Below are 26,928 nucleotides of genomic sequence, written 5' to 3' on the forward strand. Positions count from 1 at the left end.
GCCCGGGGGCGCTCAGTCCCTCGCCCAAGAATGTTTCTCTGGGCACCTTTTGGTCCATTCGGAGAACAGAGCTTCCGATCCCCGCCTCCCGCCCTTGGCCCAGGAATCTGAGCGGGCGACTCCTTTCCAGCCCCGGGTTTTTTCGGATTTGCCAGGCGCGCAAATCTCCTCCTGCCCCGCGCATCTCGTCGCCGGAGCTTGGAGCTTATGAAAATGTAACCCAACTCATTGCCAGAAGTTGTTGCTAATTAGTGGATAATAAACTTCTGTAGCCAGGGCACAAAAGTCTTTTAAAAGTGCAAAGGTGTTCTTTGTTATGGCATCAGAAAAGGGATTAGCATATCAATTGGACTGGGGGGACCGGACAATGAACCCTCCTCCCCCTTCGCTGCCCTTAGTTTGCCGCCCGCCGCTGCCACCACCTCCTCCTCTTTCTGCCCTTCCTCCTCCTCTTCTTCCTCTCCGGGTCCGAGAGCTGTCAAGGAGCAGTTGGGGAGCGCAGGGCGCCAGGCCGGGGCCGAACAGGCAGGCCCAGTGCGAGCTTCCCGCTGCCCACCCGGCCGCGCGGCCTGCGCGGCCCCTTGCCCTCGCCCCTCGCCCAGGAGCGCGCGGGGGGGAAGGTGGAGGCGCGCGGCGGGGCGTGCGGGAACGCGGAGCCGGAGTGCGGCAGGTCCCGGCGGCCGCGAGGGCCTGGACCCGGCGTGTCCGGCCTCCCGCGGCCCGACGCGGCGCCCCCTCCCAGCCCGCGGCTCGGGCCCCGCGAGTCTGCGCCCTTCGCCTCCCCGGGACCGCGCGAAGCCCCGCGGACTTTCTACTCCAGGGGCAACGGGGAGCCGCCAGCTCCCCACCTCCTCCGGCCTTTCTCGGCCGACCCGCTGACCTCCCGACCCTCTCTTGCACGCGTCGGGCGGCTCGCCAGCGATTGGGGCGAGCCAGCTCTTCGGCCTCGAGGCAGCCGTGTCTTCGGGGGCGGCGGGTTCGCTCGAGCGGTCCGGGGACAGGGGGCCGCCCGGGCGAGGCGGCGAGGGCAGCCCAGGCCCGCGCAGGCCCCGCGAATCTCCGCGCGCCCCGGCCCCCCCGCCCCCCACGCCCCAGGCAGGCCCCGAGGGATTGGCTCCCTGGGCCGACGGAAAACTTAGGAAGGCAGCCCCGGGCCGGGTGCAGGAGAGCAGAGCAGAAGTAAGTCTCTCGGAGACGGAGACGCGGCCCAGGATTGCGGGGCCCCGGCCCCCCCTCCCGCCGCGCCCCCGCCCGGCTTCGTTGGCCCCGGAGGGCCCCCGGGCAGGGTCGCCGGGGCCTGCGGGGCCGCCTGGGGCTCGGGAGCCGAGGCGCGGAGCGTGGCGCGGGGCAGGAAGGCGACGAGGGGAGAGGCGCAGCGACGGCGCGCTTTGCTAACCGGCGCCGAGCCAGACCCGCCACTCCCTGGCCGCCCCGGAGGAGCCGCGGGCCGGGCCGCCCGCCTCCCCGCCCCGAAGCCCCGCCGCCCGGCCTAGCCCGGCGAGGAAAGGTTTTCTTTTCTTTTCCTTCTCCCCTCCCCCCTTTCGCCAGTCTCCCTAGAGGCTGCTTCCGTCCTCCAAATGCGTTTCAAAAAAAGGAAATCTGCGGGGCTCTCCTCTTTCCACCCGTCTCGCCTCCCCTGACACTAGTGTTTGGCGAACAAGCGCCAAACTCACACAAGTTTCCCCGAAAAACCAACCGCATTAACTGCCGTGGGGAAAAATATTGGGGAAAAAAAGTGGAGGTCGGTGTTTCCCTAAATGCAAAACATCAGAGAGGGATCTGAAAAGAGCTTTACTTTCCCTGCGAAATCTCCATTGTTGCTTGGCAAACAATGGGAGCCTGGGCGACTGTAGGGCTGTGAGAATGAATAGGCGATCCGCGGGATGTGTGCGGGTCAGTGCTTGGGGTCCCGGGCCTAAAGCCCCTTTCTCAGCTTGCCACAATAAACCAGAGCAAGGTTTAGTCTTTACTGGGTCACCGGCCATCCTCTATTATTCAACACTTCACAACAAAAAACACTTATTAATCAGCGCTGACCAGAGGCCCCTTTTGAAACAAGAGAAGAGGGGAGAGAGAGAGAGAGAGGAGAGAGAGGTGAAAAGAAGATTGAGAAGCCCTGGACAGATCTTTCTAAAGCCAGAGCAACCACAGGGTACTTTCCTCCAGTGGCCAAAGTTTATTTGACACAACAAAGTTTCTAATCAGGCCACGGAGACCTGGATTTCTCATTTGCCTCACTCCCGGTCTCTTCCTCTGAAGATGTTGGAGACTTTGTTGCGAGGAAGGATGGCTTTAGGTCAAATTGCTAAGGCCTGATCTTAAAGATCTAATTGCTATTGGAAGAGAAGCCTGTTTCCCAGCTGGGCCTCCACTCTGGAGATGGCGCAAGGAAGACTGTCCAGCTCTGCCCTGGGCACCCTGCTGATGGATGAGGTGTCAGGCAGTAGTCATGTGAGGACTGGTTTCCAAATGGTAGGAGCAGTAGTCGAATGTGGTACTTATTGGTGATACTGAATGCAATCTGTAGATTTTCTGCTTCATGCTGTTTCAGTCCGGATGTCTTAAAAGACTAAACTTGCTTGCTAGAATGAAGAGGAGCTGATTCGTCCTGTGCTTAGACAGGGATTTAAGGGGAAGAGTGTGATGAGTAGTTTGAGAGAAGAAAATGGTTCACAGTGTGCCATCCCACTAAAATCAGTGGGTTCTTTGCTCAACTTTGGTAATTTTTACAGAGCTTATTTGATGTTCGTGACCTAATTGTATTTCTTTCATTTATCTGGTTCCATGATAATTATGAACACATGCTCAGACTTATATGGACACTCATATACATCAAAGTGAAGTGCTACATACATCAGCTTTATGGATGGATTTAATCCAGTTAGAACTCAGCTAGACATTTTTGATGGCAAAATTTTGTCGCCTTTTGATTTGAGGTTGGAAGCCAATATTTCTTGGTGTTTCTGTCTGTTTTACATTACTCGGGTTGTAATTTAGCCAAGTGAGCAAGCTCTTTTGTAATGGCTGATGTGTACAAGTGAACGGAGGCAGCAGATATTGAATCTTGGTTGTCAAAAGGCATAAAACAATTATTTTCCTAAAGAAATAGAAGTGAATGTCAAAGCAGTATTCTTTTTAAGTTTAAAATTTCGTTTGCATGCACTTTGGGACTCCTGTGTAACATAACTAACCATTTCACTTGCTAGGATTCAAAGAAGGCTTTAAACCCAGAAAATGCATGGATGGGGGCTTGTGACTTGAGCAAATTAAGCTGTAGAACTAGATGGCTTGGTAATGAAAGCAAGAAGGCAGAATGACTTGGTAGTAAACTGCAGTGGTATTTACCAGAGTTTATGTAGTAAATGCAAAAAAGGGTTGCATGGTTTGGTCCCAGGAAGTGTTTTACTTAGATGCCTACTATTCCAGATTGACTTTTTTTATATAGAAAATATTATGTTACTTAGATTTTGCAGAGCTCAACGCTTCTTGCAGTGGAGTAATCAACTGTTATCTGAATTATTTAAAGCCTGGGATTAAAGGCCTTGGACTTGAATGCTGACAAGCTCTCACATGTAGGCAGGGAAAAGTTTAGCCCTCTTTTCTTTCTGTATATACTTTGAAAATAATTTGGTCATGTGTGTTGAATTATTTTTAAAATTTATGCCTAGGAACAATGAATAATTCTTTTACAAATTGTTTTCCAAATGAGCAACTAAGATTATTCAGAAAAAGAGTAGGAATCTGTTTAATACATAACAATATGTCACCTAAAATGCAATTTTTCTTTAAGAAAAGACCATTCTTTAAAAAACATATTTGCTAAAGAAAGCGCCACTTTTTCAGAAAAGTGTTTAGAGGCTGTGGATACAGAGAATATATATTCATTCCACAAATCCATTTGGGGAACATGACAATTTTATGTCATATTTTTCCTTCTAGTATTTTGGTTGACTTCCTAATTTGCTTAAAGGAAGCAATATTATGTGTGGGTATGTGTATCTTTATTTGTAAACTGAAGGTATATACTAAATGGGACTGATCACTCACAGATTATCTTCTGACTGAGTCCTATTGAATAAGCAAATAGTCGAGAAAAGCTTTAAACTTAAAATATAATGCATCGAATGTGTATATGTATCATCACACATCATTTTAACACATATTTATAGACTCCTAACACTTTTCTTTCTTTCATTTTTTGGGGGGGCTAAGAAATTAAGTAAATAGCTTTGTAATGACATTCCCTTAAACATACTAGTGAATTTGTATGGAAATTGGAATGGCTTCCACATTTGTCACAGGAGAAAAGAATAATACATAAGCATTATATTCAGCAAACGTTTAAATAGAGAAATATTTGTTGCTATTATTTACCATGGAAGCAATGTTTATTAAATTTAGTATATATTTATGAAATCATTGTTATTTCAAAGTACATTTATTTAATAGTGCATATATATTGTTGCTTTTTTTAAAAAAGAAAATACATCTGTAGCAAAAAACCTGAAGATTTCATCATAGACTTAACACATCATAAAAACTACTTTGTAGGTAGCTAAGTCATCTACATCCGGGAAAATTTTTTTTGCCTTAAAAAATCCATCTGGACATGAAAAAAAAAATGACACATTTAAATAAATCTCAGCTGCAAAAGGAAACAAATAATCTTGATAGAAAAAGATATTTCTTGATAGAAATATCTTGTGTATCTTTCTCCAAATGAAGGTTAGATGACAAAGCCTATGGCTATAAAATGAAAAGTATATGCAAACTGGTATGTTTATTTTGAAACATATCTCAATTTTTGCACTTTTTTCTTCCTGGCAGATGCATGTAATTCAGACACTTTTCCATCTTGACAGAATTTGTCAGTTCAGTTCAAATTTATATCAACATGATCTGACAAAGTATAGCATCAATAGGTTATCACGAAGTATAAAAGTACACTCTACCAAATGTTGCTTTAATACATGCTGCTTTTTCTTTTATCTAAAAATCAATCAATGCAGTTTTTCATGATAGAGAAAAGGTAAAAAGGAACTGATAGAAATTTGACTTGCCCCCTATGATTTGCCCCATTGCCAGAGAATTCTGGTTAGTTGTATAGATCTAAGACTTCTGTGGAGAGACTCAACCTGGTACTTATTTATTTATAAACTTCTACCTCACTAGAGATTCAAAGTTATATTAGGAAACTAGGACCTCACATGATTATATGTGTTTATTTGATTCTTCGATTTAAATACTTTATGAGTACACCAAGAGTAATTTTTAATGGAAGATTTTCATTAGGTTTATATGTGCTACATCTACACATCCCTGATGTATTTCTGTATATACAATAACATCTCACTTTTTGGAAACAAGGAAAAACCAAGCTTTTGAATGAAAAAAACCTCCCCCCTCCCCAGATTACTCCTATAGTTCTTCTTATTTTAATATTTCCTTCAACTAATTTCATTTTGATACATATGCTATAAACTCTATTTTGACTTATGTAACAATTTTTTCACCCGGAAACCTATCTGCTTATATAACCACTTGTGACAAAGCAGAGCAGTCTAGAGAATGTCACAAAAGGCTCTTAAGATGTGTGTGTGTTCTAACTATTTTAATTTCAGTGGCTTATGGATGTTTATTATACATTTAAAAGGAATCATTTAGCACTCCCTTCCCTTATGATAGTTTTTTTTTTTAATGAAAGCCAAATTTTAGAAATACTTACAAAAGAAAAAACATAAAATGGAACACTTCTGTATTTCGAAATTTTGCCTTGGTAGTCAGAGACTGAGTCTATAAGGTTGACACAAGTTTTTCTTTCAATTAAGGAGGCTATGTGGAGATACTCTAGGAAACTAGCTATGTTGAGGTTATGACAAAGAACTAAGGTGTTTTTGTTTGTTGTGTTTTATTTTCATGTTTTTATGGATCAGAATGTAGCTCCCTGTCCATGAACTCCTCCTATGCCTCTTATATGTTTTGTTATTTTTTGTGGAAAAGCTCACGGAGTTGGGGTGTGAGAGAAGAGAGGGTGTGGGCAATAGAGTCCATGGATCAGGTAGAGTTGGTACCGTGATGCTCATGGCAGTGAACCAGTCTCGTGTACCAGGAAAGGATCCATTTTTCAAGCTTTTCTTTCTCTGTCATTCTCCTGCCTCTGCACTCAAAGTGCCTAAGAGATCCCAGGAAAACCGAGCTCTCGTAAAAATCATTTGTCCTGTACCTGACGACAATAGTATTGAGAGGCAGGAGAGTGACTCAGGTCTCACGTCAGGATTGGCCCTTTGGAGTTCGTGCTAATCTGCAGCAATATAAAGTTATGTTTTATGTATGTGCACGATGTTTTATTTCCCAGTAGTTTACATGAACATTGCAGATGCATGGATTCCATATTTAAAATTAAAACCCTAAAAACGAGAACACTTACTTGAACATATTGTGTAAGATAAAAGCCTTAGAAGGGAAAAGATCTTAGCAATGGGGACAGAAAAAATACATGGCCATGAAAATAGGTAACTGCTCTGCATTACCACTGGAGCTTTAATCAAACTCCAGTTTTCTGAAGACCACAGTTAACTGATGTTAATGAACATCTCAAACTTTTTTCTAGATACTCCAGCTTCTTCTAAAAGGCAGCTTTGATAAAACTAGCCAGGTGAGACTCTTCAAATATCTCAAGGTTTTTTTGTTTTGTTTTTTTTTAATCCCAAGGTGGTGTCAATTATACCCTAAGACCTAGAGATGAACAGGTTTGTTTGGGCATGTACATCACTGCAGTCGAGCTGGGACAAGTCATTCTGGGGTCACCTGGGAGGAACTGAGATTGGAGCTGTGGGCCCAGATCAGAAAGGCTGCTAGGCTTGACATGACAGGTTCCTTGGGTTTTTGTGAAGGCCCTTGACCTCAGGAGCAGAGCCGCCATTTTCCCAACATGGTAGGGTAATACCAATTTCATGCGTTGGTGAGGACCTGGGTTTGTTGGCATCAATCCCAGTGATTCCTACAGCGTTAAAGAAAATGAGCTTTGGGATTAAGATTTCATGCTCTCTTCTTTTACTGCATCTTCTCTCTCTTCTGTTCCCTCTTCATCACTCCTTTCCCTTCTCTTTCCTCCCTGTGTTCTCAGACTTTAGGGGCACCGAATCAACCCTGTGGACAGCTTATACTGTGCTATAGGTGTGGTTGCTTTGTTAATTACACTTTAATTGTTGTCTATTTCCTTTTTCTGAATGTTCCACTTTTCAAAGAAGCTAAATGTCTTAGACAAGCCTCCCTCTGGTGTCTGGAGGTCAGGCCGCAGGCAGGGAAAGAAGACCAAATTGCAGGTGTGGTTTTCATCCAGAGTGGGCTTACGGTGGCCTGAGGTTACTGATCTGAGCCATACCTCCGACACTGACTAAGCACAGTCTCCAACCTTTAGGGACTCTCCAGATTTTTGAAGTTTTCTGGATCTGAAAAGAAAGGGAATGAGTTGCCCTTCCTAGATAATTCTGTTTTGATCATGTTCACTTCCCCTTCTAAAGTGTGTGTGTGTGTGTGTGTGTGTGTGTGTGTGTGCGCGCGCGCGCGCGTTCGTGTGTGCGCAGAGAGAGAAAGAGAGGGAGGACAAATGATGGAGACATAGTTGCTGAGATATGGAAATAGCCTTAGTTTAAAGTTGGAATGCAGACCTATAAAAACATGGTTGTCAAGGACTTTTTAGAACATCAGAAGAAGTAAAAAAAAAAAAAAAAAGTAGGACAAATAATTGTGCAGTTTTACAATGTCTCTAGTTTGAAAATAAACTTCTATAGATGGATAAAGAGATTAAAGGAACCCAAAAATCTGAATTGCCTGGGAGGCAATAGAATTGTTGGATTGTAAGAGAGGTTGTTGTGTCCCTTGATCTTTAAGACTGAGGGGAAGTGGGAAGGAAAGTGAACTGACATGTGGTCGGGTTTACTGTATCTCAAATATTCCATCAGGCTCTTTCACAGAACATTATTTTATATATTTTCATCAGAACCTATCAAGGTATTAATTTTTTCTTCATTTTAGAGGTGAGAAAACTCTGGAGAGTTATATAACCTGGACTGGTTCACATTTTGGAATCCAGATTAGAATTCAAAATTAAAACTGCTGTACAGTAGAAAAAACATAATGTATTGGGGAAATTAAAAAAAAGCTGCAGTGAGGTGTTGCCTCACAGCTGTTAGAATGGCCATCATCAAAAAAATCTACAAATAATAAATGCTGGAGGAGGTATGGAGAAAAAGGAACCCTCCTACACTGTTGGTGGGAAGGCAAATTGGTGCAGCCACTATGGAAAACAGTATGGAGGTTCCTTAAAAAACTAAAAACAGAACCACCATGTGATCTTGGAATCCCACTCTTGGGTATATATCCAGAGAAAACTATAATTCAAAAAGATATAGGCACCCCAGTGTTCATTGCAGCACTATTTACAATAGCCAAGACATGGAAACAACCTAAACATCCATCCACAAATGAATGGGTAAAGAAGATGTCACACACACACACACACACACACACACACACAAATATTATTCAGCCATAACAAAGAATGAAATAATGCCATTTGTGGCAACATGGATGGACCTAGAGATGTTCATACTAAGTGAAATAAGCCAGATAAAGACAAATATCATATGATATTGCTTAAATGTGAAATCAAAAAAAAAATTGAAAGAAATGAACTGATTTTCAAAACAGAAATAGGCCCACAGACATAGAAAACAAAGTTATGGTTACCAAAGGGGAGAGGGGGGAGGAGGGAAGGGAGTGGGGGGAAGGGGGAGGGGGGAGGGGGGAGGGAAGGCTAAATTAGGAGGTTGGGATTAACATATACACACTATTATATATAAAACAGATAACCAAGAAGGACCTCCTGTATAGCACAGGACATTATACTCGATATTTTGTAATAACCAATAAAGAAAAAGAATCTAGAAAAGAATATATATAACTGAATCACTGTGCTATGCACTTGAAACTAACACAACATTGTAAATTAACCATAATTCAATTTTAAAAATTAAAAAGAAAAGAACTCAAGAGAAGCTTGTCTCAGGAAACTATATTCTTTTTCTTAAACCAGAAGTATCTCCCCTGATTTATTTTCGTCATAATTATTCACGGCAGGAGTAAGTGTTCAATCACCACGGGTCTGTCCAGACTCTCCTCTCTCTCTGTGCTTTCCTCCCTGTGGTTGCTTCCTTTCTGTAGTAGGGGCAGGACCCCCCTGCCTTTCCAGCCACTCCGCTCTGAAGGCTCTGTTTTAGGCTCAGACTGAGTTTGCCCCCACATGCCTTCAGCAGGACGTTGACTCTATTCCCATAGGTGTGTGAACTGATGGGTTTGTGGTCAGACCTATTTATATAGCAATCTATATATATGAAACAGCATTTATGTTGCATTATACTGTAAGAAAGATTTCTTGGTTTGTTGTTTTGTTTTTGTTTTGTGGGGTTTTTTGCTATCTTATATCACATCCTAATGTACAATCTAGCCAATTAATCATGAATCTGAAACTTCCAGGGCTTGGGCTAGTTCTTTATTGAGGTTAGGCATCATTTTGTGGCAGAATTAACTCTTTCAAGACCTTGGTTCACTAAGTTACATTTATTAAACATTAGCTGTTTAGTGATTAATTCTCAAAGAAAGGGGAAATAAGAGTATATTAGCAATATACCTGTTTTGCATGGAGTTTTCTAGATATGAGTATACTTTTTGTATATTGAACATAATTTTCTGCTTCATTTTTCTTGTCATGAGAGAAGTAATTCTTATTTTATTTTATTTTATTTGTCTTTTTAGAGCCGCACCTGCATATGGAAGTTCCCAGGCTAGGAGTCTAATTGGAGCTACAGCTGCCGGCCTATGCCACAGCCACAGCAATGCTGGATCGTTAACCCACTGAGCTGGGCCAGGGATGGAACCCATGTCCTCATGGATACTAGTTGGGTTCGTCACCACTGAGTCACAACGGGAACTCCGGTAGTAATCCTTATTTTAATGGGAACTGTAAAAGTTTATTATTTCCCATCATTTAATAGAAACATTAAATTAATGTTTCTATTTCCTTATAGTTTCTTGTTGAAACATTAATTTTCTTTCGAGATGCTTATGTTAAAATCTTTAGATGACTGTTGCTCATCTAAAAGATTATTTCTGGAAAAGTAAAGACCTTAAAGTAAGTAATCTAAGAATTCTTTTCATTGAGGAAATTAGGTTAAAAAAGATAGAGTTATACTTTTAAAATTACAATATTTTGGTGATTAAAATGACTTGATAAATGATGATTGAAATATGGGAAGATAGACTATTAAAATCACTATATTGGTTTTTGGATTGGAATTAAACACTGGAGGTCACACCAGGTATTTGCTTCAGAGATTCAGATAACCTTGGCAATTACGCTTTCGTGTATAAGTTACTGCTCAAAGTCAAGGACTGAGGGTTACTGTGAGGAACAAAGGGAAAGAAACATTAAGGGCACTTATTCATTTGAATTCATTCAAAATAGTACTGTAATGTCAGTGACCAAAATATTAGCTGAATAATCATTAAATCTTGAGTTTTATTTGGAGCTAAATCTCAGGCGAGCCAGTATAGCTCTTTGATTTGATTTCTTCATCCCTAAAGTGGAAATGAAATTGCTTACTTGCAAAAGAGATAGTGAACACTAATTAATTGATGGGTTCGAACATTGCCAATAAATTCCCTCTTCTTCATTTAGTTTTCAAAGCTACAAACTCATAAATGCTAAAGATGCAGAAGTGCTGGATTCATATATATCTCAGTATTTGGATTGTTCACATATGCACTTAGCAAACTCAAAGCACAGATGACTTTCTTGGAGAGCTTAAAGCTGACGTTAAGTAAGGGAATAACTATAGAACTCTTGGTGGAAAACACCGAATTCTACTGGTTTTACCTATTAAGTTTAAGAGGTGTGTGTGTGTATACTTATCTACTCAGTTAATTTTGTCTTTTATGTATAAATCTAGAAAAATATATTTGGGGAAATAAATCACCGCATCGCAATGGACCCCAAACTATTGCTTATCTCCAGTTTCTGATATATATGCAGTGTCTGACAGCACGACAGTGTCTGCCTGGGAGTTAGTAGGCATGAGTCTATTTTTTATTTTTTGGCCAGACCCATGGCATGTGGAAGTTCTCAGGCCAGGGACTGAACCTGAAGCAGAACAGTGACCCAAACCACTGCATTGACAATTCCGGATCCTTAACTGCGAGGCCACCAGGGAACTCCAGCAAGCATGAGTTAAAATTGAGGTGGTTTATGTGACCTGCTTAACCTAATTTTAAGGAACTGTTTGAGTTTTTCTGGAATTAACTTATCACAGTAGTATCATCTGTACAGGGAAGTAATTTCGACCAGATGGTAGGTAGCCTTCCAGGGTGATTGGGTCTCACATGTACAGGGTGTCTCGGAAAAGCTACCAGACAAAGAGCCAGGAGCCCCCACTTCTAGGGCTGGCTCCACCTCTGACCAACCGAAGGAGGCTAGGAGCAGTGCCGCTTTCTGCCACTGTGAGTGTAGTGGGTTAACATCCTGCCTCGCTTGTGCTGCAAACCAATTCTCGTGATTCCTAGGATGACACCCTCTCTATTATTTTACACTCTCTTTCTAAAGAGTGTTTCTGTGGGCCAGGAATGAACAGCAGGAAAGGTACGTGGCAGGAAGTATTGCCTACAGAGAGCTGTGCACAAATTCAATAAATACATATTGCTTGAAATACTTGATGATTAATTAACCATGTAGAAAACGCCAGTGATCAATGCTGATGACTAAGCCTTAATGGCAAAATAGTTAAAATGTATTGAGTACTTCTAATGTGCCAGGCACTCTATTTGCAGTTTGCATGTGATATCTCATTTAAGCAATCATCCAGGAAACACAGCTAAATCTTCCTGCAGTGTTGTGACATTATGGTATTATTGGCCATTCTTCTCAGGAAAAGTCTTTTCTACTGGACCTGTTTGGAGCTCCCCTCATGATGTCATTTGAAGAAATTCAATAAAGAAAAAAAGATTTGCATTGGAAGAAAGCAGGGCTGAATATACACGGAAAACTCAAACTAAAGCATTTGACTGTATAAATTGCATCTTGAAAGCTATAGCCAAGATCATGTTCAAGCCAGGATCTTCCTCATCATCCATGCTTCCTCCCTTTTCTGAATATTTAAATAGGCAGGAAGTGCTTTTTTTTATTACCATGTAAATATCTCAAGAATCCGTCTTCTTCTGTCCATCCCTGGGATAATTGTTTTAGTTCAGACATCATCATCATCTCTCCCATCTCTCTCCGTGGTCTCCCCTCTCACCCCTTTCTAATCTGTTCTTTTTTCTTGCTGCCGCAGTATTCCCTAACACTCAAATTGTTCATATTTAAAATTTTTCAATGGCAGTTCTTGACATCCTATGCGGGGCGGGGTGGGGCGTTGCCTCTTTCTCACTTCTCACCAGGAGGAGAGAGCTGCCCCACCCTTTGGGTTTCTGTGATATGCACTTATTTTTGCAGGTATACCTATGACTATCTCTCCTATTGGCTTGTGAGTTTTCTGTAATAAAACATCTTTGAAGCAGATCAGTGATTGGCACATTGTTATTAATTCTTGAAGGAATAAAGAGTTTGGGGAGTTTGAGCTATTCTGGGTTCAATAGAGGAGACATCACAGTTCATTAAATTTGCTTTTCTAATTTCTTATCCTGTGTCTCACAAAAAACCCAACCCTATAATTTTGATCCATGAAAAGGGCTTGATGTAGTGCCTTAGTATTTCTGATGGGCAACCTATTTGGCCAGGTAGGGCAGGGTTCAGAGATAACTGTGTCAGGGCTGCCTCCCAAAGGTCTGATCCTTCTTCCTAATAGGAGAGGTAAAGCCTTAGCACCAAGGTTCCCCTGAGAGTCAAAGCTAAATCCCTAATCCTCAAAGGAACTCTTTTCCAGGGCAGTGTGTAGAATGGACTGGGAGGGCTGCAGGAAATGAGGTAGAGAAAACATTTTTTTTTAGGATGAACTGAATGAACATGGGCAGAGAAGGGGGGGAGAAGGAATCCTATTGGGGCCCTGCAGAAGCTTCTCAGATCTTTAAAACCCAGAGTTCTGAAATTTAGGATTGCTGTGACAAATGAGGCTATTGGCTGTGGTATGCAGATCCTTTTACACTTAGAAGAAGAGGGCTGTTTAGTATCAAGGTATTTCTCTAACTTTCCTACCAAATTCCTTCTCCTTGCTATACTTCCCCAACATGCCATGAAATAGGGACTTGCCATTGTTAATAAGCCTCTTTTAGTAGACCGGTATGCAAAAGGCACCTCAAATTTAACATACCCCAAACAGAGCTTTTGATTTTTTACCCTTCCCCAGACCTATGCCCTGCCAAAAGCTCCCCGTTTTCCCTGTTTCAGTAAATGATATACCCATTCACTAGGAAAAAAACAACAACAAAAAAACAAACCTAGAAGCCATCCTGGATTCCTCTGTCATTCTCACCCCCATCCATCCATCAGCAAACCCTGTCAGCTCCATATTTCCTAAGTCTGATCACACTTTTCTAACTTTGCCATAGACCGAGGCACCATCATTTCTCTCGTGATCTGCTGCAGTAGTTTTCAAACTGGTCCCTGCATTTCTACTCTTGACTCTCCTACTCCCCAAGCTTAGCTCATCCTCCACAGAGCTGCCAAAGTGAACTGTTCACATGTAAATCAAATCACTCCACATCTCAAAGCCACACAAAGCTTTCTGTCATCCTTAGATTAAACCCCAGAGTCCCTGCAGTGACCCACCAGACCCGATACCACCCTACCTACCACCTACTCCCGAATTTTCTAGTTACTTTCCTTCTTTTTTCTCCTTCCTATCCCTTCTGGCCTTCTTGTTCATGTGCCTTATGAAACTTCTGCATTTTCCCTCTTTTAATTGATTTCTAGTAAGTTTAGAGCTAGGAGTTCTCCTGTGGTGCAGAGGGTTAAGTAGTCACTGCAGTGGCTTGGGTCTCAGCTGTGGCGCAAATTCGATCCCCAGCCCAGGAACTTCCACATGCCAGGGGTGCAGCCAAAAAAAAAAAAAAAAAAAAAAAATACACATTTTTTTAAAGTGTAGAGCTAAATTTATGGTCTATCTCCAGTAAGACTGTAATAATACACATTTAAAAAAGTACCAAGAAATCTCTGGCTTAACCTAATGTTCTTGCTATTATTTTCTCTTTCTTTTTAGTAATGCAAACTTAAATTTACTCCTTACTGACTGTCTTATTGAAAATCAATGCACATGTTTATGATGAGAAAATCGGAAAATAAAAAAAGAACAATATTCTTATCACATGGCCCCCACCCCAATCCTCCAGTGACACCCCACAATATTTCTATTGTAAAGTTTAAACACCTTAGCACGAGTTAAAAAATCCTGGTTTCTTCTTACCTCCAGCTTCTCCTCTTGCTCCCCTTTTCACTTGGCTTCTTTCTGTTCAGGTTTCAGTGGAGATGTTAGGTTTTCTCAGTATCTCGTTGGTAAGCCCTCTGCCCTCACTGAATCCTAGCATTTTATTGTAAGGTGATGCCGTTGCCCCTATTGGAGGACAGGGACAGTGTTTTTCTTATTCTTCATTGTATCCACAACTTTAGCTTAGCATCTTGATCATAGAAAACTCTTAAGTATCGGCGAGTGAGTGAATAAATGAATGGATGAGAAGCTCTCCCTAGGAGGAGGGGGTTTGAAAGTGTCTATCCAAGGTTTACTCTGTACACCAGATACAGTAGGAGGGATGGGCAGGGAGTTGCTGTGAGTTATAAAACACTTTGAACAAGTATGCTTTAGGGGATAGTATTGTCAGAATCTTTTCTCTTGGAGGACACCCCATAAGATTTGAGATTGCAAAAGCCCTGCCTCAGTAGGAGGTCTCTTCATCTTCACCTTAGTGCTGTTCCAGGGAACTATTGACTTGGAGTGCTTGAACGTGGTAGAATCAAACGAAAAGTTGGAGAACTAGAATGTGACCTTTGTCATCATTCTAATTTTATTGACCCTCAGTATTCATTTTATTGATTTGTAAAATCAATGGTGTTTTCTTTGTGTCCGTAGCTGGGTAGCAAGCTCTGTAAGCTTGCAGCAGATCTGTGGCTATATTTTCAAGCTCAGTCTCCATCAGGATGGCAGAGATTTGGCTCAAAAGTCATCTATTTTCTGAATTAATGAAAAAGCTTTTATTTGGCTCTGCCATCTTTATGGCATAGTTAAATCTTTGCTCTAGGCAGAAGTGATGCAACACCACTATTTGCAGAGACACAGCAATAGGCAAGGATCAGAAATGCAGATAGTTCCAGTAAATAGTTCATTCTAGACCCCCTTGTCTTTCATAAAATGTTCAAAATATTCTCTTAATATGCACATGGTTTTATAAAAGTGAGAAACAAAGCATCTCAAATTTAGAAAAATATTATTCAAAGTGTTAGATTTGGAGGCCACTATTATGAAACTAATTTTAAGTATCATTTTTTCCCCCATTGGACTTACTACGAACACAAATTGAGTCTCCCTACTCAATGAATAGAAACTTTCTTTTTCTTTTTTTGGCTACACCTGCTGCATACGGAAGTTCCCAGGGCCTGGGAACTACACTAAAACTGTGGTAATGCAGGATCCTTAACCCACTATGCTGAGTGGGGAATCAAACCCATGCCTCCATAGCGACCTGAGCTGCTGCACCATAGCGGGAACTCCAGATTTGCTTTTTCTTTTCTAAAAATAGCTATCATTTATTGAGTGCCTACCATGTGTCATATAGTATTTGTGAGTCTTCAAAATAACATGGTTGGGTATTTTTACTCCAGGTTTACAGAGGAAAAGAAGGTGCCTCAGTGGAAAATAACTTAAAACCAAGATCGCAAAGCTGGGGTTTCACTTGTGTTTCTTTGATTCCAAAGTCTCTGCTCCTACTATGACAAGGATCTAGACAGAATGGTGGAACAGTCAATGTAGAATCTAATGTATTTAAAAATGCTTAAAGGAAACAGTTAAGGGGTTTTCTCTCTAACATGCAAATGTACATCATAAATTTATGAATGAAACTATTGTGAGGAAAGGAGAGAAGTTCTGTTGGAGGTGAGGGCAGGTGCTCTGGAGAGAGAATAAGGTGGATAAAGCTGTGAGAGTCTCATTGACTCTTAGAGTTGAAGAACTTTATAAGAATAATAAAAATGAAGTGAGAACAGACAATAGATCCCTTGAGTGGTTGATTTAGGAGATGTGAAAAGACAGAAAAAAGTTGGCTATTCTAGAGGGCAGATCCAAAAAGCAGACTTGGAAACAGACCCTGGTGGAGCAGTCAAAGGAAACAAGACAGAAAAGCAACAGAGAACACAGAGTCTTTCCATCAGAATAGCATGGCCCAAATCAGAAGACGCATGCCAATCTCGGTTCTTAAGAAGGAGCTATCAAGGGGGACACAGGGTGGTTACAGATTTTACTCTGTAACCAGAAGCAAGAAGGCATTTTCCTCCAAAGATCCTAAGTGTGAAGAACAAAGGCAACGAGTACTGAAGTTGGATCTAGAACTGGTTAGCAGAGGTCAGGTAGCCTAGACAAGGGCTGGGACTCCACTGATTAGCCTTATAGCAACCCCTAGGGAAGTGACAACATTTAGTATCTGGAAGTCTTTGCTTGCTAACTGAACAGCAGACTCCAAGATAAATTAGCTGCCATCTCTGTCCTGGGCTCAATAAGATCACCCTGTGAGGAAAGATGGAGGAGGGAGGGAAAGAGGCAGATGTATAGGCAGATAAGTCACAGACAGTACAGTGAGTTATACAACTGATGAATACATAGAAGGCACTTTGGAGGTATAGTAACAGTGATGACTATTAGAATAGAAACACACACAAACTATTATATAAAGCCAGAAGCGTTTTAATACCATGAGCAAAGTGCTATATACCGGCACAGCTACAGAGGAATTAATTCTTCCAGAAGTTTTAAGGAAAATGTCATTGAACTGGGCATAGTTGAGAGATCTTGAAGGGTGAGATTTTCTCCAGGAAGAGAATGAAATTAACTACCAAGAACAAGAAGGAGGATTCTGTCCCCTTGCTCTTTCACAGAAAGATTCTAGGGATAGAGCTATAATCTATTCAATCAACTAAGAAGAGGCACTCAAACTCTACACTCACCCATATTCTTCTCTTTCAATTATCACTGAAACGATCCAATGGAAGTGGCTCCCCAGCTCCTGTGAGAGTTAAGCCTGTTATAATGGGCTTCTTTATTGTGGGAGTGTATTTTGCTGTGGGAATCTAGGTTTACAGGTAAAGCATAGAGGAAAACTCTTAGAGCTCTAACTTCTGCAGTGATTGTTGGAGAGCATTCTGTGTGCCTCTGGTAGATGAGAGCATCAAAGACAGTGTGTGTGTGTGTGTGTGTGTGTGTGTGTGTGTGTGTGTATGTGTGTGTGAGAGAGAGAGAGAGGGAGAGAGAGAGAATGTGTATCTTTATAAGACCTGGAGGCAGAGCGGTGGCAATGCCAAGGTTCCGGGAAGAGGCCATGACTCCTTCTATCTGCCCTTGGGCTTTTTTAGCTGCCTCCCCGTTTGGGTACAGAAGACCGTACCGTCCTGACATCTGGCTAGTGGCCTTTGCAGAGATCTGGCTTCAGCCAGGTCCATCTCTTGTCAATAAAAGACCTCGTTCTGCATGTGACGATGTTCTGGCTTCCATTGAAAGGGTTAAAGGAGACAGTCTCTTCTTTCAGAGATACTTTTAGTCTTCACATTATTTCCTCTGGTCTAGGACAAGGTATAGAACATATCTAGGGGTTTACCATGGCTTCTCAACAGCTGCCCTATGGTGGGAAAAGTCAGGCACAGTATGTACCCGAAACTGTAGAAATGTCAGCATGTGCTATGCTGATATATTAATTCCAACAGTGGTGATTCAGAAACACATTGCATATACACCATATGGGCCTTAAATATTTATGAAACCTAAAAGTCAGAAAAGCAATTCTTTAAATGTAAAAGATAAAAATCTATTACTATGATTTTTCATGAGCTACGTTTTAAGCATTTAATTTTTGAATTTACATATTCTTACTGAAAGGACACATCATTAAAACAAAATTAGGAAGTTCCCATTGTGGCTCAGCAGTAACGAGCCCACCTAGTATCCTTGAGGACGTGGGTTTGATCCCTGGCCTTGCTCAGTTGGTTAAGGATCTAGTGCTGCCATGAACTGTGGTGTAGGTCACAGACGCAGCCTGGATCTGGCCACAGCCACAGCTGGAGCTCCGATTTGACCCCTAACCTGGGAACTTCCATATGCTGCAGGTGCGGTCCTAAAAAGCCAAAAACAAACCAAAAAAACAATCCCCCAATCCCCCCAAACCCCAAAATTAAGTCTTATTGATTAACGACTTTGCAAAAGACACTATATTAGGCACTATGGAGGAATAAAAAGAATGCCCAGAATTTGTCAGATTCTCATCTTGTTCTTCCTACTCTCTATTTTTACCACCCATTGAGTGGTAATTTCTCACTGTAGGGTAAGAATTGAAAAGGAGAATAGAGAAGTTTCAAATCAGTCCACTCTCTGTCTTTTCCAAGTGACGCAGCATCTAGGGAAAAGCAGAGGTTGGGAGGAGGCTGTAAAGCAGTGATTGTACAGAAGAGGTCTTAGAATTATGAAAACAGCACTTAAAAATTTTTTTTTTTAGCATGTCTTCCAAGCTTGGTATGCTGCTAGAGTGATGCTGCATAATTTAGTCTAACAGCTCTGGGCTAGTAGCACAGAAACCTGGCTTCTAGCTGTGGCCCTGACACTAATTAGCTATATGTTAGTTTACTAATTTATGAATGAGAGACCTATTAGTTTATCCTTAAATTCGATGTTAGAAAGATTGTCCGTCTAGCTTTTAATATGTTTGCAATGAAGACTTCAGGCTACTGGGAAGGAGAATCATCTCTCTTGTGGTCGCTATTGTATGCCATGTACCTAATACAGTTCTTGGCATGTGTTTTCAAGGTATATTTAGAATGAAGGAAGGATGGTTAAAATCTAATGGTATTTAAACATTTCCTGACACCATCATGTCCCCTTTTTAGGCAATGTGGCTTCTATAGTTATTGCTTACTAACGCATTTGGAAGAGAAGTTGTGTTGACACTTGCTTTGTCACAGAATTTTAATTTACTGTATTTTGAACAGTACTTTTATCCATTTTCCTCTCTTCTTTAGATCCCCATTGTTATTTGCTCGCTAATTTCTGTCATGCTCATCCATCTCGATAATTTCAGCTTGCAGCTTGCCTTTCTACCTCAGCTCCTGTGAACATCTTAGCTTTTTTTTTTTTTTTTTTTTGTCCTTTTAGGGCCGCACCAGCAGCACATGGAGGTTCCCAGGCTAGGGGTCGAATCGGAGCTGTAGCTGCAGGCCTACGCCTGACCCACAGCGATGCCTGATCTGCCGACCCAAGCCAAGTCTGCGACCTACACCACAGCCCACGGCAACTCCAGATCCTTATCCCACTGACTGAGGCCAGGGATCGAACCCACAACCTCATGGTTCCTAGTCGGATTCGTTAACCACTGCGCCACTACGGGAACTCCTACCATTTTTAACTTAATGATTGGATACTTGATTTTTATTCTTAACTTCCCACGTGCCTTCACCTTCACTTTATCAGTGTGATTATTTCCAGGAAAGCTTACCCCACCTAGAATGGTTTATCTCCAGTATCTTAAGATCAGTGATAGTCATCATCATCATTATTATTATATCAGTAGTAATATTTTCAGTGTTTCCTTTTCTCATCAATCTTTCTTTTTTTATATATAATGATTTTTAAAAAATATATAATGATCATCAATCCTTCTAAATTGTCCCCTGAACATTCCCTTACACTGAATTATCTAATGTTTAATTTTAATGTTTAAAACTCCTTTCCCCCTGGCTAATGCTTTCCTTTCCGACTCTTTTGAATGCCTGCCTACTCTGGGTCTCACGATCAGTGATGAAACCCTGAACTTCCAGTAAGTCTGCATGCTCTCTGTCTTGCAGTGAATCTAGTGTGCCAGTTCTGGGATCTAATGCAGCCAGACTACGCATTCCTAGCTCTTGTCCTACTAGTTGGAGAGAAGCATACTAATTGGACCCTATGGAAACTGATGCAATCTGTCCTCTGCCAGACCTTCTTTGTTCTTTGCGATATTGCATTTGGAAGTGGTGGTTCCGATCCATTGCTCTACTCTTTTTTTTTTTTTTTTTATTTTCCCACTGTACAGCAAGGGGGTCAGGTTATCCTTACATGTATACATTACAATTACAGTTTTTCCCCCACCCTTTCTTCTGTTGCAACATGAGTATCTAGACATAGTTCTCAATGCTATTCAGCAGGATCTCCTTGTAAATCTATTCTAAGTTGTGTTCCAAGCTCCCGATCCCTCCCACTCCCTCCCCCTCCCATCAGGCAACCACAAGTCTCTTCTCCAATTGCTCTACTCTTGATGTCCGCAGTCTTGTTCTTAGTCTTTTACACTTAAGAGATAAGCTTTCCTGATTTATTTAGAACCTTGAGGACACCTATGGCAATAATAATGTCAACTTCTTTCCCTTCAATTTGGAAAATCCCTTGTACCTCCGCTTATTCTCCTTACTGCTGCCCCTGTTTTCCGTGGTTAATTCCAGCAACTTGATCGTATCACTATCTGAGTCCTCTAGGAATTTGTTTATTTCTTGTAAATTTACGTTTCCAGTTTTCCCACTCACTTGTATGTTTTTTTGGGCAGGTCATTGACTTTGAGGCTTAGTTTTCTCATCTGTAAAACAGACAAATTATACTCAAATGAGATAGTGGATTGTTATGTATCTTTCCAGCCGCTTCTTTGTGGTAATATAGTCTTAGCTACTTGGAGCAGAGTTGTAATATTTTTTCTTCCTAAGTCGTGAACCTTTGCTCTAACAAGGACCAGAATCACAGTAAGCAGCAAACTCCAACTGCAGAAAATATAAACATCTTTGTGATTAAAAAAAAAAAAAATCAAGCTAGAACTAGAGATATACTGCTACCCTAAGGGGACTTTTTCTAGAAATTTGGAGCTTTGCTTATTAAGAAAAATGATACTAGTCAATTTTGAAAATAAAAGTAAGAGGCACTTTGGGTATTAATACAGCTTTTAAGAGCTCACTATTTTACCTACAAAATAATGGGATTTGACTGGATGATTTGTAAGGTCCCTTGCAGCTTCAGGAGTCTGTGATATTATGGCCTGAGTCTGAGCTCCTCTTAGGGTATGAAATTCATAGACTGAACTCCTGTGTCTCCCGAAATATAAGGCAGCAGCTCAGGGATGGTACTATTTCATGAGACAAAGAAGAATTTCTTGTTGCAAATGATTGTACTATTAGTTTTTGAGAGAAAACTCAATGATCTGCTCAGCGTACAAGGAGCAGTATTGAGTGTTTCCTAGCAGATAGATAGCTGGCAGGCTTAAAATGAGTATTGATGTGTTTATGTGGAGATAAGGATACACGTTAGCTTTTCTCAGAATTCCATTTTCAATTACTCTTGAACTAGTTTGAAAATTCATCGTCTTCACGCCAAATATCTTTTGGTGTGCCACGTATGCTGCAAGCAGACCTTGACATCTCAACAGGGCTCACCTAAGTACACTCAGGCAAAAATTAAATGGAATCAGGAAATGCAGATTTCTGGGGCTGCCCTGGTGGTCAGGAACCAAGAATTTTTGGCCGTTAGATGATGTACCTATTTCTCTTTTCTTTCTTATTTTGCTTCTCATTTCCTTCTTTCTTTCTTCCTATCTTTCTCTTTTCTTTTTGTCTGTCATTCCTCTCTGATAAAATCCATTGCTTTTTAAAAAAGAATGAGCAGATGCATGAATGCAGGTCTCTCTTCTCTAAGCTGCTCTTGCTCATTAAAAGCAGGGAGATTATCACAGAGACCTAGGACTGGAGGGGCTCTTGGGGAGTTGTTCAGGCCATATCTCTCACCTTAGGCCACAACACGCTATACAGAGATGACCTTTCTAGATGAGAAAATTCCGTCACCTTTTTTGGTCTTTCTTCCAATATTGACCAACTTTCAGAAATGCTGCAATATGAAAACTGCTGCTAAATTGTCTTTAATGCTGACGATGGTAAATGTGTTGACAAGTTAGAAAAAGAAAGAAAGAAAGAAATAGGGGCTTTTGAGGCATGATCCCAGGAAAGTCCAATGTTCCTAAACATGATGTTTTATAGGATAGCTGCAGGTATATGCAGCCTAGGATCGAATTGATCCTCTTGAAATATAATCAGACTATAAAACTCAGCTACTCTATTTTTTTCTCTTTTTAGTGGAACTGTAGTTGATTTACAATATTGTGTTAATTTCTGCTATACTGCAAAGTGATTCAGTTATATATATCTATAGCTATATCTATATCTACACATTCTTTTTATATTCTTTTGCATTATGGTTTATCTCAGGATATTGAATATAGTTCCCTGTGCTATCCAGTAGGACCTTATTTTTCATCCATGAACTTGGCTACTTTAAATCCTGTCTTGAACCCATACACAGCCACAGCTCTGAGGTCCTCAATATGGTTATTTTAAATCAAACTGTGTTTCTGAAGGTAGACAATTAATAATATCAGTAAAATTGTGGGATGCATATATTTATAAATTGAAATTTTACTTATTTCACAGAATTTCATGGATTTTTGGATTGGAAGGGACCTTAGTTCTCTATCAGATGCTTAAATCCCATCCACATGATCATCTGTCCTTTATCCGAATATGTCTTGGGGATACAGTGTACTTAACGAAGGCTCTTCCATTTTAAAGCACTCAGATTATTAAAGAGTTCTGCCTTATATGAGAAGATTTAGGCATAGTCTAAGTATCTAACAATCCTTTTTCATTTAGGATTTGTAGCTTGCTTGCTTGTGGAAAAAAAGAAATACAAAGAAACAAAAAACAAATGACTTCCTCTTATCCCAATAAAATGAAGCAAAGCAAAATCAACTTGAATGTACTTTATAAAGCTAAATAGATTAGTGAGAAATGGCTAAATTTATTTAACATTTAGGATTTTGGTAGTAATGCAGAGGGGTGCTTTGTTAAAGCAGATGCACATGCAAGTTTTTTTTTTTTTTTTTTAAACAATTCACTATATATATTTTCCCTTCGGGAATCAAACCCTTTATTGGCTCAGCTGTTGATGAATTCAGCTGTTACATTTTTTTCTCATCAGACTTAGGATCTGCCTTTTGTATTTGTCAAAAACATGATCTTAAATACATATTAACTTATTTTCTTTTTGTAAAGAGAAACTCTTGGCTATAAAATTGCCTCAGTGCACAGTGCAGAAGTAAAACATTCCACTAGCTAAAACAAGAGAGTTAGCTGAACTAAAAATGGAACCTATTAAGAATTTTAACACTACAAAATAATTCATTTTAGTTTGCTGTTGACATGAAAAACAGGCAAGTACAGGGGAAGAAAAGCCATTTGAATAAATTGTGGGGGATTAGGGCATTCAGAGGTGTGCTGTGGCAAAGCATACCACACTGCCTCTGATCCTTGGGTTCTTGACACACAAAAAGGGGTCGGTTATAATACCTGATATAGAGGGTGGTTGAAGAGATTAGAAATAAAATACATAAAGTGTCTGATAATCAATAAAGAATAGCATCTTTAAGAAGTTCCCGTGGTGGCTCAGTGGTTACCGAACCCGACTAATGTCCATGAGGACATGGGTTCAATCTCTGGCCTCACTCAGTGGGTTAAGGATCCAGTGTTGCCATGAGCTGTGGTGTAGGTCACAGATGCAGCTCAGATCCTGTGTTGCTGTGCTGTGGTGTAGGCCGGCAGCAACAGCTCTGATTTGACCCCTAGCCTGGGAACCTCCATATGCTGTGGGTGCGGCCCTAAAAAGACAAAAGACCGAAAAAAAAAAAAAAAAAAAAAAGCCATCTTTATGGCTCATCGATGCCTATCCATATTTATTTATTTATTTATTTATTTATTTATTTTTTGTCTTTTGTCTTTTTTTTTTGTTGTTGTTGTTGCTATTTCTTGGGCCGCTCCCGCGGCATATGGAGGTTCCCAGGCCAGGGGTTGAATTGGAGCTGTAGCCACCGGCCTACACCAGAGCCATAGCAACGCGGGATCCGAGCCACGTCTGCAACCTACACCACAGCTCATGGCAACGCCGGATCGTTAACCCACTGAGCAAGGGCAGGGACCAAACCCGCAACCTCATGGTTCCTAGTCGGATTCGTTAACCACTGCGCCACGACGGAAACTCCCATATTTATTTATTTATTTTTATTTTATAATAATTTTTATGTTTCTCCATTATAGCTGGTTTACAGTGTTCTGTCAATTTTCTACTGTACAGCAAGGTGACCCAGTTACACATACATGTATATATCCATATTTATAATGAATCTGTACATTGAGAGGATCTCAGGAGAGTTCCCATAGTTATTGACTAAATTGTTGTTTCATGAGTTTGGAAAGTAGCTCTCATTGAAGATAATGAACTTTGGAGTCTGAAAGGTTTGGCTTTGAATGCTGGGTATGCCACTTGTCAGATTTTAGGCAAGTTTCAAGTTATTCATCTCTCTGAACCTACAGTTCCTTATTATAAGTATCACATGAATAAAGCACATAGCCATGGCTGGTGTTTAGCAAGGGCTGATGCTCCCCACGCCCCACCCCACACCCTGATGTGGCTGATCTATTGAAGATACTCCTGGAGAGCTGAAAGTGACTATCATCAGATGAGCACTATCCAGTTATTTTCATAGAGTCTGAGGATTCAGATTGCCAGGTGAGTTTTGAAGTTTTGATGTTGTAACATGCTAGCAGGGTCCCTATTGCACCTTGAATGCATATTGATTATTGTTCTGTGTAGGAGTGAGGCATTTCCTCCCAGTCTTCGCTGAGTCCCTGAAATCCTGAGATACAGAGCCCCATGGCACATCTGAGACAAGGCTGTTGTCATAAACTCAGTGTCTTCACTCCAACCTATGGTTCTAACACATGACATTTATCCAAAACTCATATGGCTTCCTCCCTGCCCCCATCTTTTCTTTTTCTCAGAAGAGAGGGTCATGGAAATTTCTGAAACTTGGGCATTACAGTAAAAATAGAGACCTGGGATCCAAATATTTGGTCTGGTTCTTAGCTCTGCTACTCAGAAGCTGTGTGACTTTGGGCAAACACACACTAATTTTAGCCTCAATTTCCTTATATATAACATGAGACGAGTACTGATAGGTCGATTTCTTCACAGAATTGTTTTGAGAATCAAAAGAAATGATAACGTTGCTGGAGGCTGATATATGTTACATAAATGTGAAGCTTACTGTCTTACCAGACCTGACCAAGCCAAAGATAACACTGCCTTGGGAATCTCCTATAAGCCTGAGACAGCTTAAGCTCTTTGCATGTCTCAGCACAAGACTCTCCTCTAGGTGTCAAAGCTAAGACCATAATTGCAGTAGAATTCTAGGCTAGACCGGCTTCACAAAGAGACTGGTCCACGATACAGACTATACCTCTAACTCTGGCCTGTCACACGGAGACTAGACAATGTGGGTCATTCTGGTTGAAACAGTTCTGCCACCTGATAAACAGCTCAAAGTGCACGTCTTTCTTAAAGAATACCATCGTAGATGAAAGGTTATTCACTTAAAATATTACCTGATAGTTGTATCACCATGCGTGTTACAGAGTGCTCCTATTTAGACCTCGTTTGCTCTGAGTCTCATGTAGAACCCCATGAAGTCCATAAATCAAGTATCATCGTGATTCCCATTTTACAGATTTGCTTCAAATTGGTCAAGGAGGTTTCCCAGTATCATCTTGAGAGTGATTGAGGTGGGACATAAATTGAGGTATTCGAATTCAATTGGACTCCTGATACATTTTTTTCCTCCCACTCTCAACACCTTAAAGTATGATAAATAATGAACCCAAGCATCGGGAAAATAAAGCTGCATTGTGTTCAAAGACTTTGAAAGTCCTCATGAGACCATTTCTGTTTTACTCTGCACGCAGATAAGCAGCCAGTGGCCTGTGATAATCTGGCAGTTTTCTATCCAGAGGAGCAGCAGGATCTCTTTCTTTTTTAGATGTTCTTTTTTTGATTTTTGGATGATTAGGGAAAAGAGAATGCTAAATGTTAAGACGAAAACATGAGGAAGTTATAAAAAACCCAATGAAGTGCTGGTAACAGACGTTGTGAATATGGAAATGTAAAGAAGTACCTAAGTTTGTGCACAACCTCTTGAACGAAATTGGTGTGTTGTCCTTGAAGTTTTGTCCTCATGTACTGTGGGAGACCTTGACTTTCAGTGTCTGTGTCTGGACAGAAGGGACTACACACAGGTAAAAGCATCTTTTGCCAGGATACTGGTTGTTTAAAAAAAAACAGCAGCAAGGGTTTGCTTACTTTCTTGCAAACTGACATAGGTTCAAGATAGGCTAAAATAAAATCTCTTTGGTGTGGGAAACCTCCAGGGCCCCAATCTGCATTCCCAGTGTCTTCTCCACTTCTTCCCAAGGAGGCATCCACTTGGAGGCCAGTCACACTACGCGGTGCTGCCAGTTCCTAGGGAAGTCAGTTTAAGTAGTCGGTTGGTTTTTTTCTTTTCACCACCACCTTATTTTTTCTCCCTGCAGCACCTGCATGGTAGGGAAGTTCCAGGGCCAGGGATCAAATAAGAGCCTCAGCTGTGATCTACACACCACAGCTGCAGCAATGCTAGATCCTTTTTATGTCCCCCCCGCCTCCCTGCTTTTTAGGGCTGCACTCTGGTATATGCAAGTTCCCAGGCTAGGGGTCGAATCAGATATACAGCAGCCGGCTGAAGCCACAGCCACGGCAACTCGGGATG

The 26,928-nt window shown here is 41.2% G+C and overlaps 1 pseudogene across 1 annotated transcript in view; it reads left to right on the forward strand.

The window, feature by feature from the left end:
* The first annotated feature begins 316 nt into the window (after nt 1-316).
* The window catches only part of LOC146403863 (uncharacterized), a 411,127-nt pseudogene continuing 384,515 nt past the window's right edge, over nt 317-26,928 (forward strand). Inside the window, exon 1 of the transcript XR_014843729.1 lies at nt 317-1,179. The product of XR_014843729.1 is annotated as an uncharacterized LOC146403863 (transcript). The remainder of the gene's footprint in view (nt 1,180-26,928) is intronic.

This window comes from Sus scrofa, chromosome 4, assembly GCF_054392235.1.
Source record: "Sus scrofa isolate SSC_HxYL_T2T_F1_AM1 chromosome 4, Sscrofa_HxYL_maternal_Yorkshire_Landrace_v2.0, whole genome shotgun sequence".
NCBI lineage: Eukaryota > Metazoa > Chordata > Mammalia > Artiodactyla > Suidae > Sus > Sus scrofa.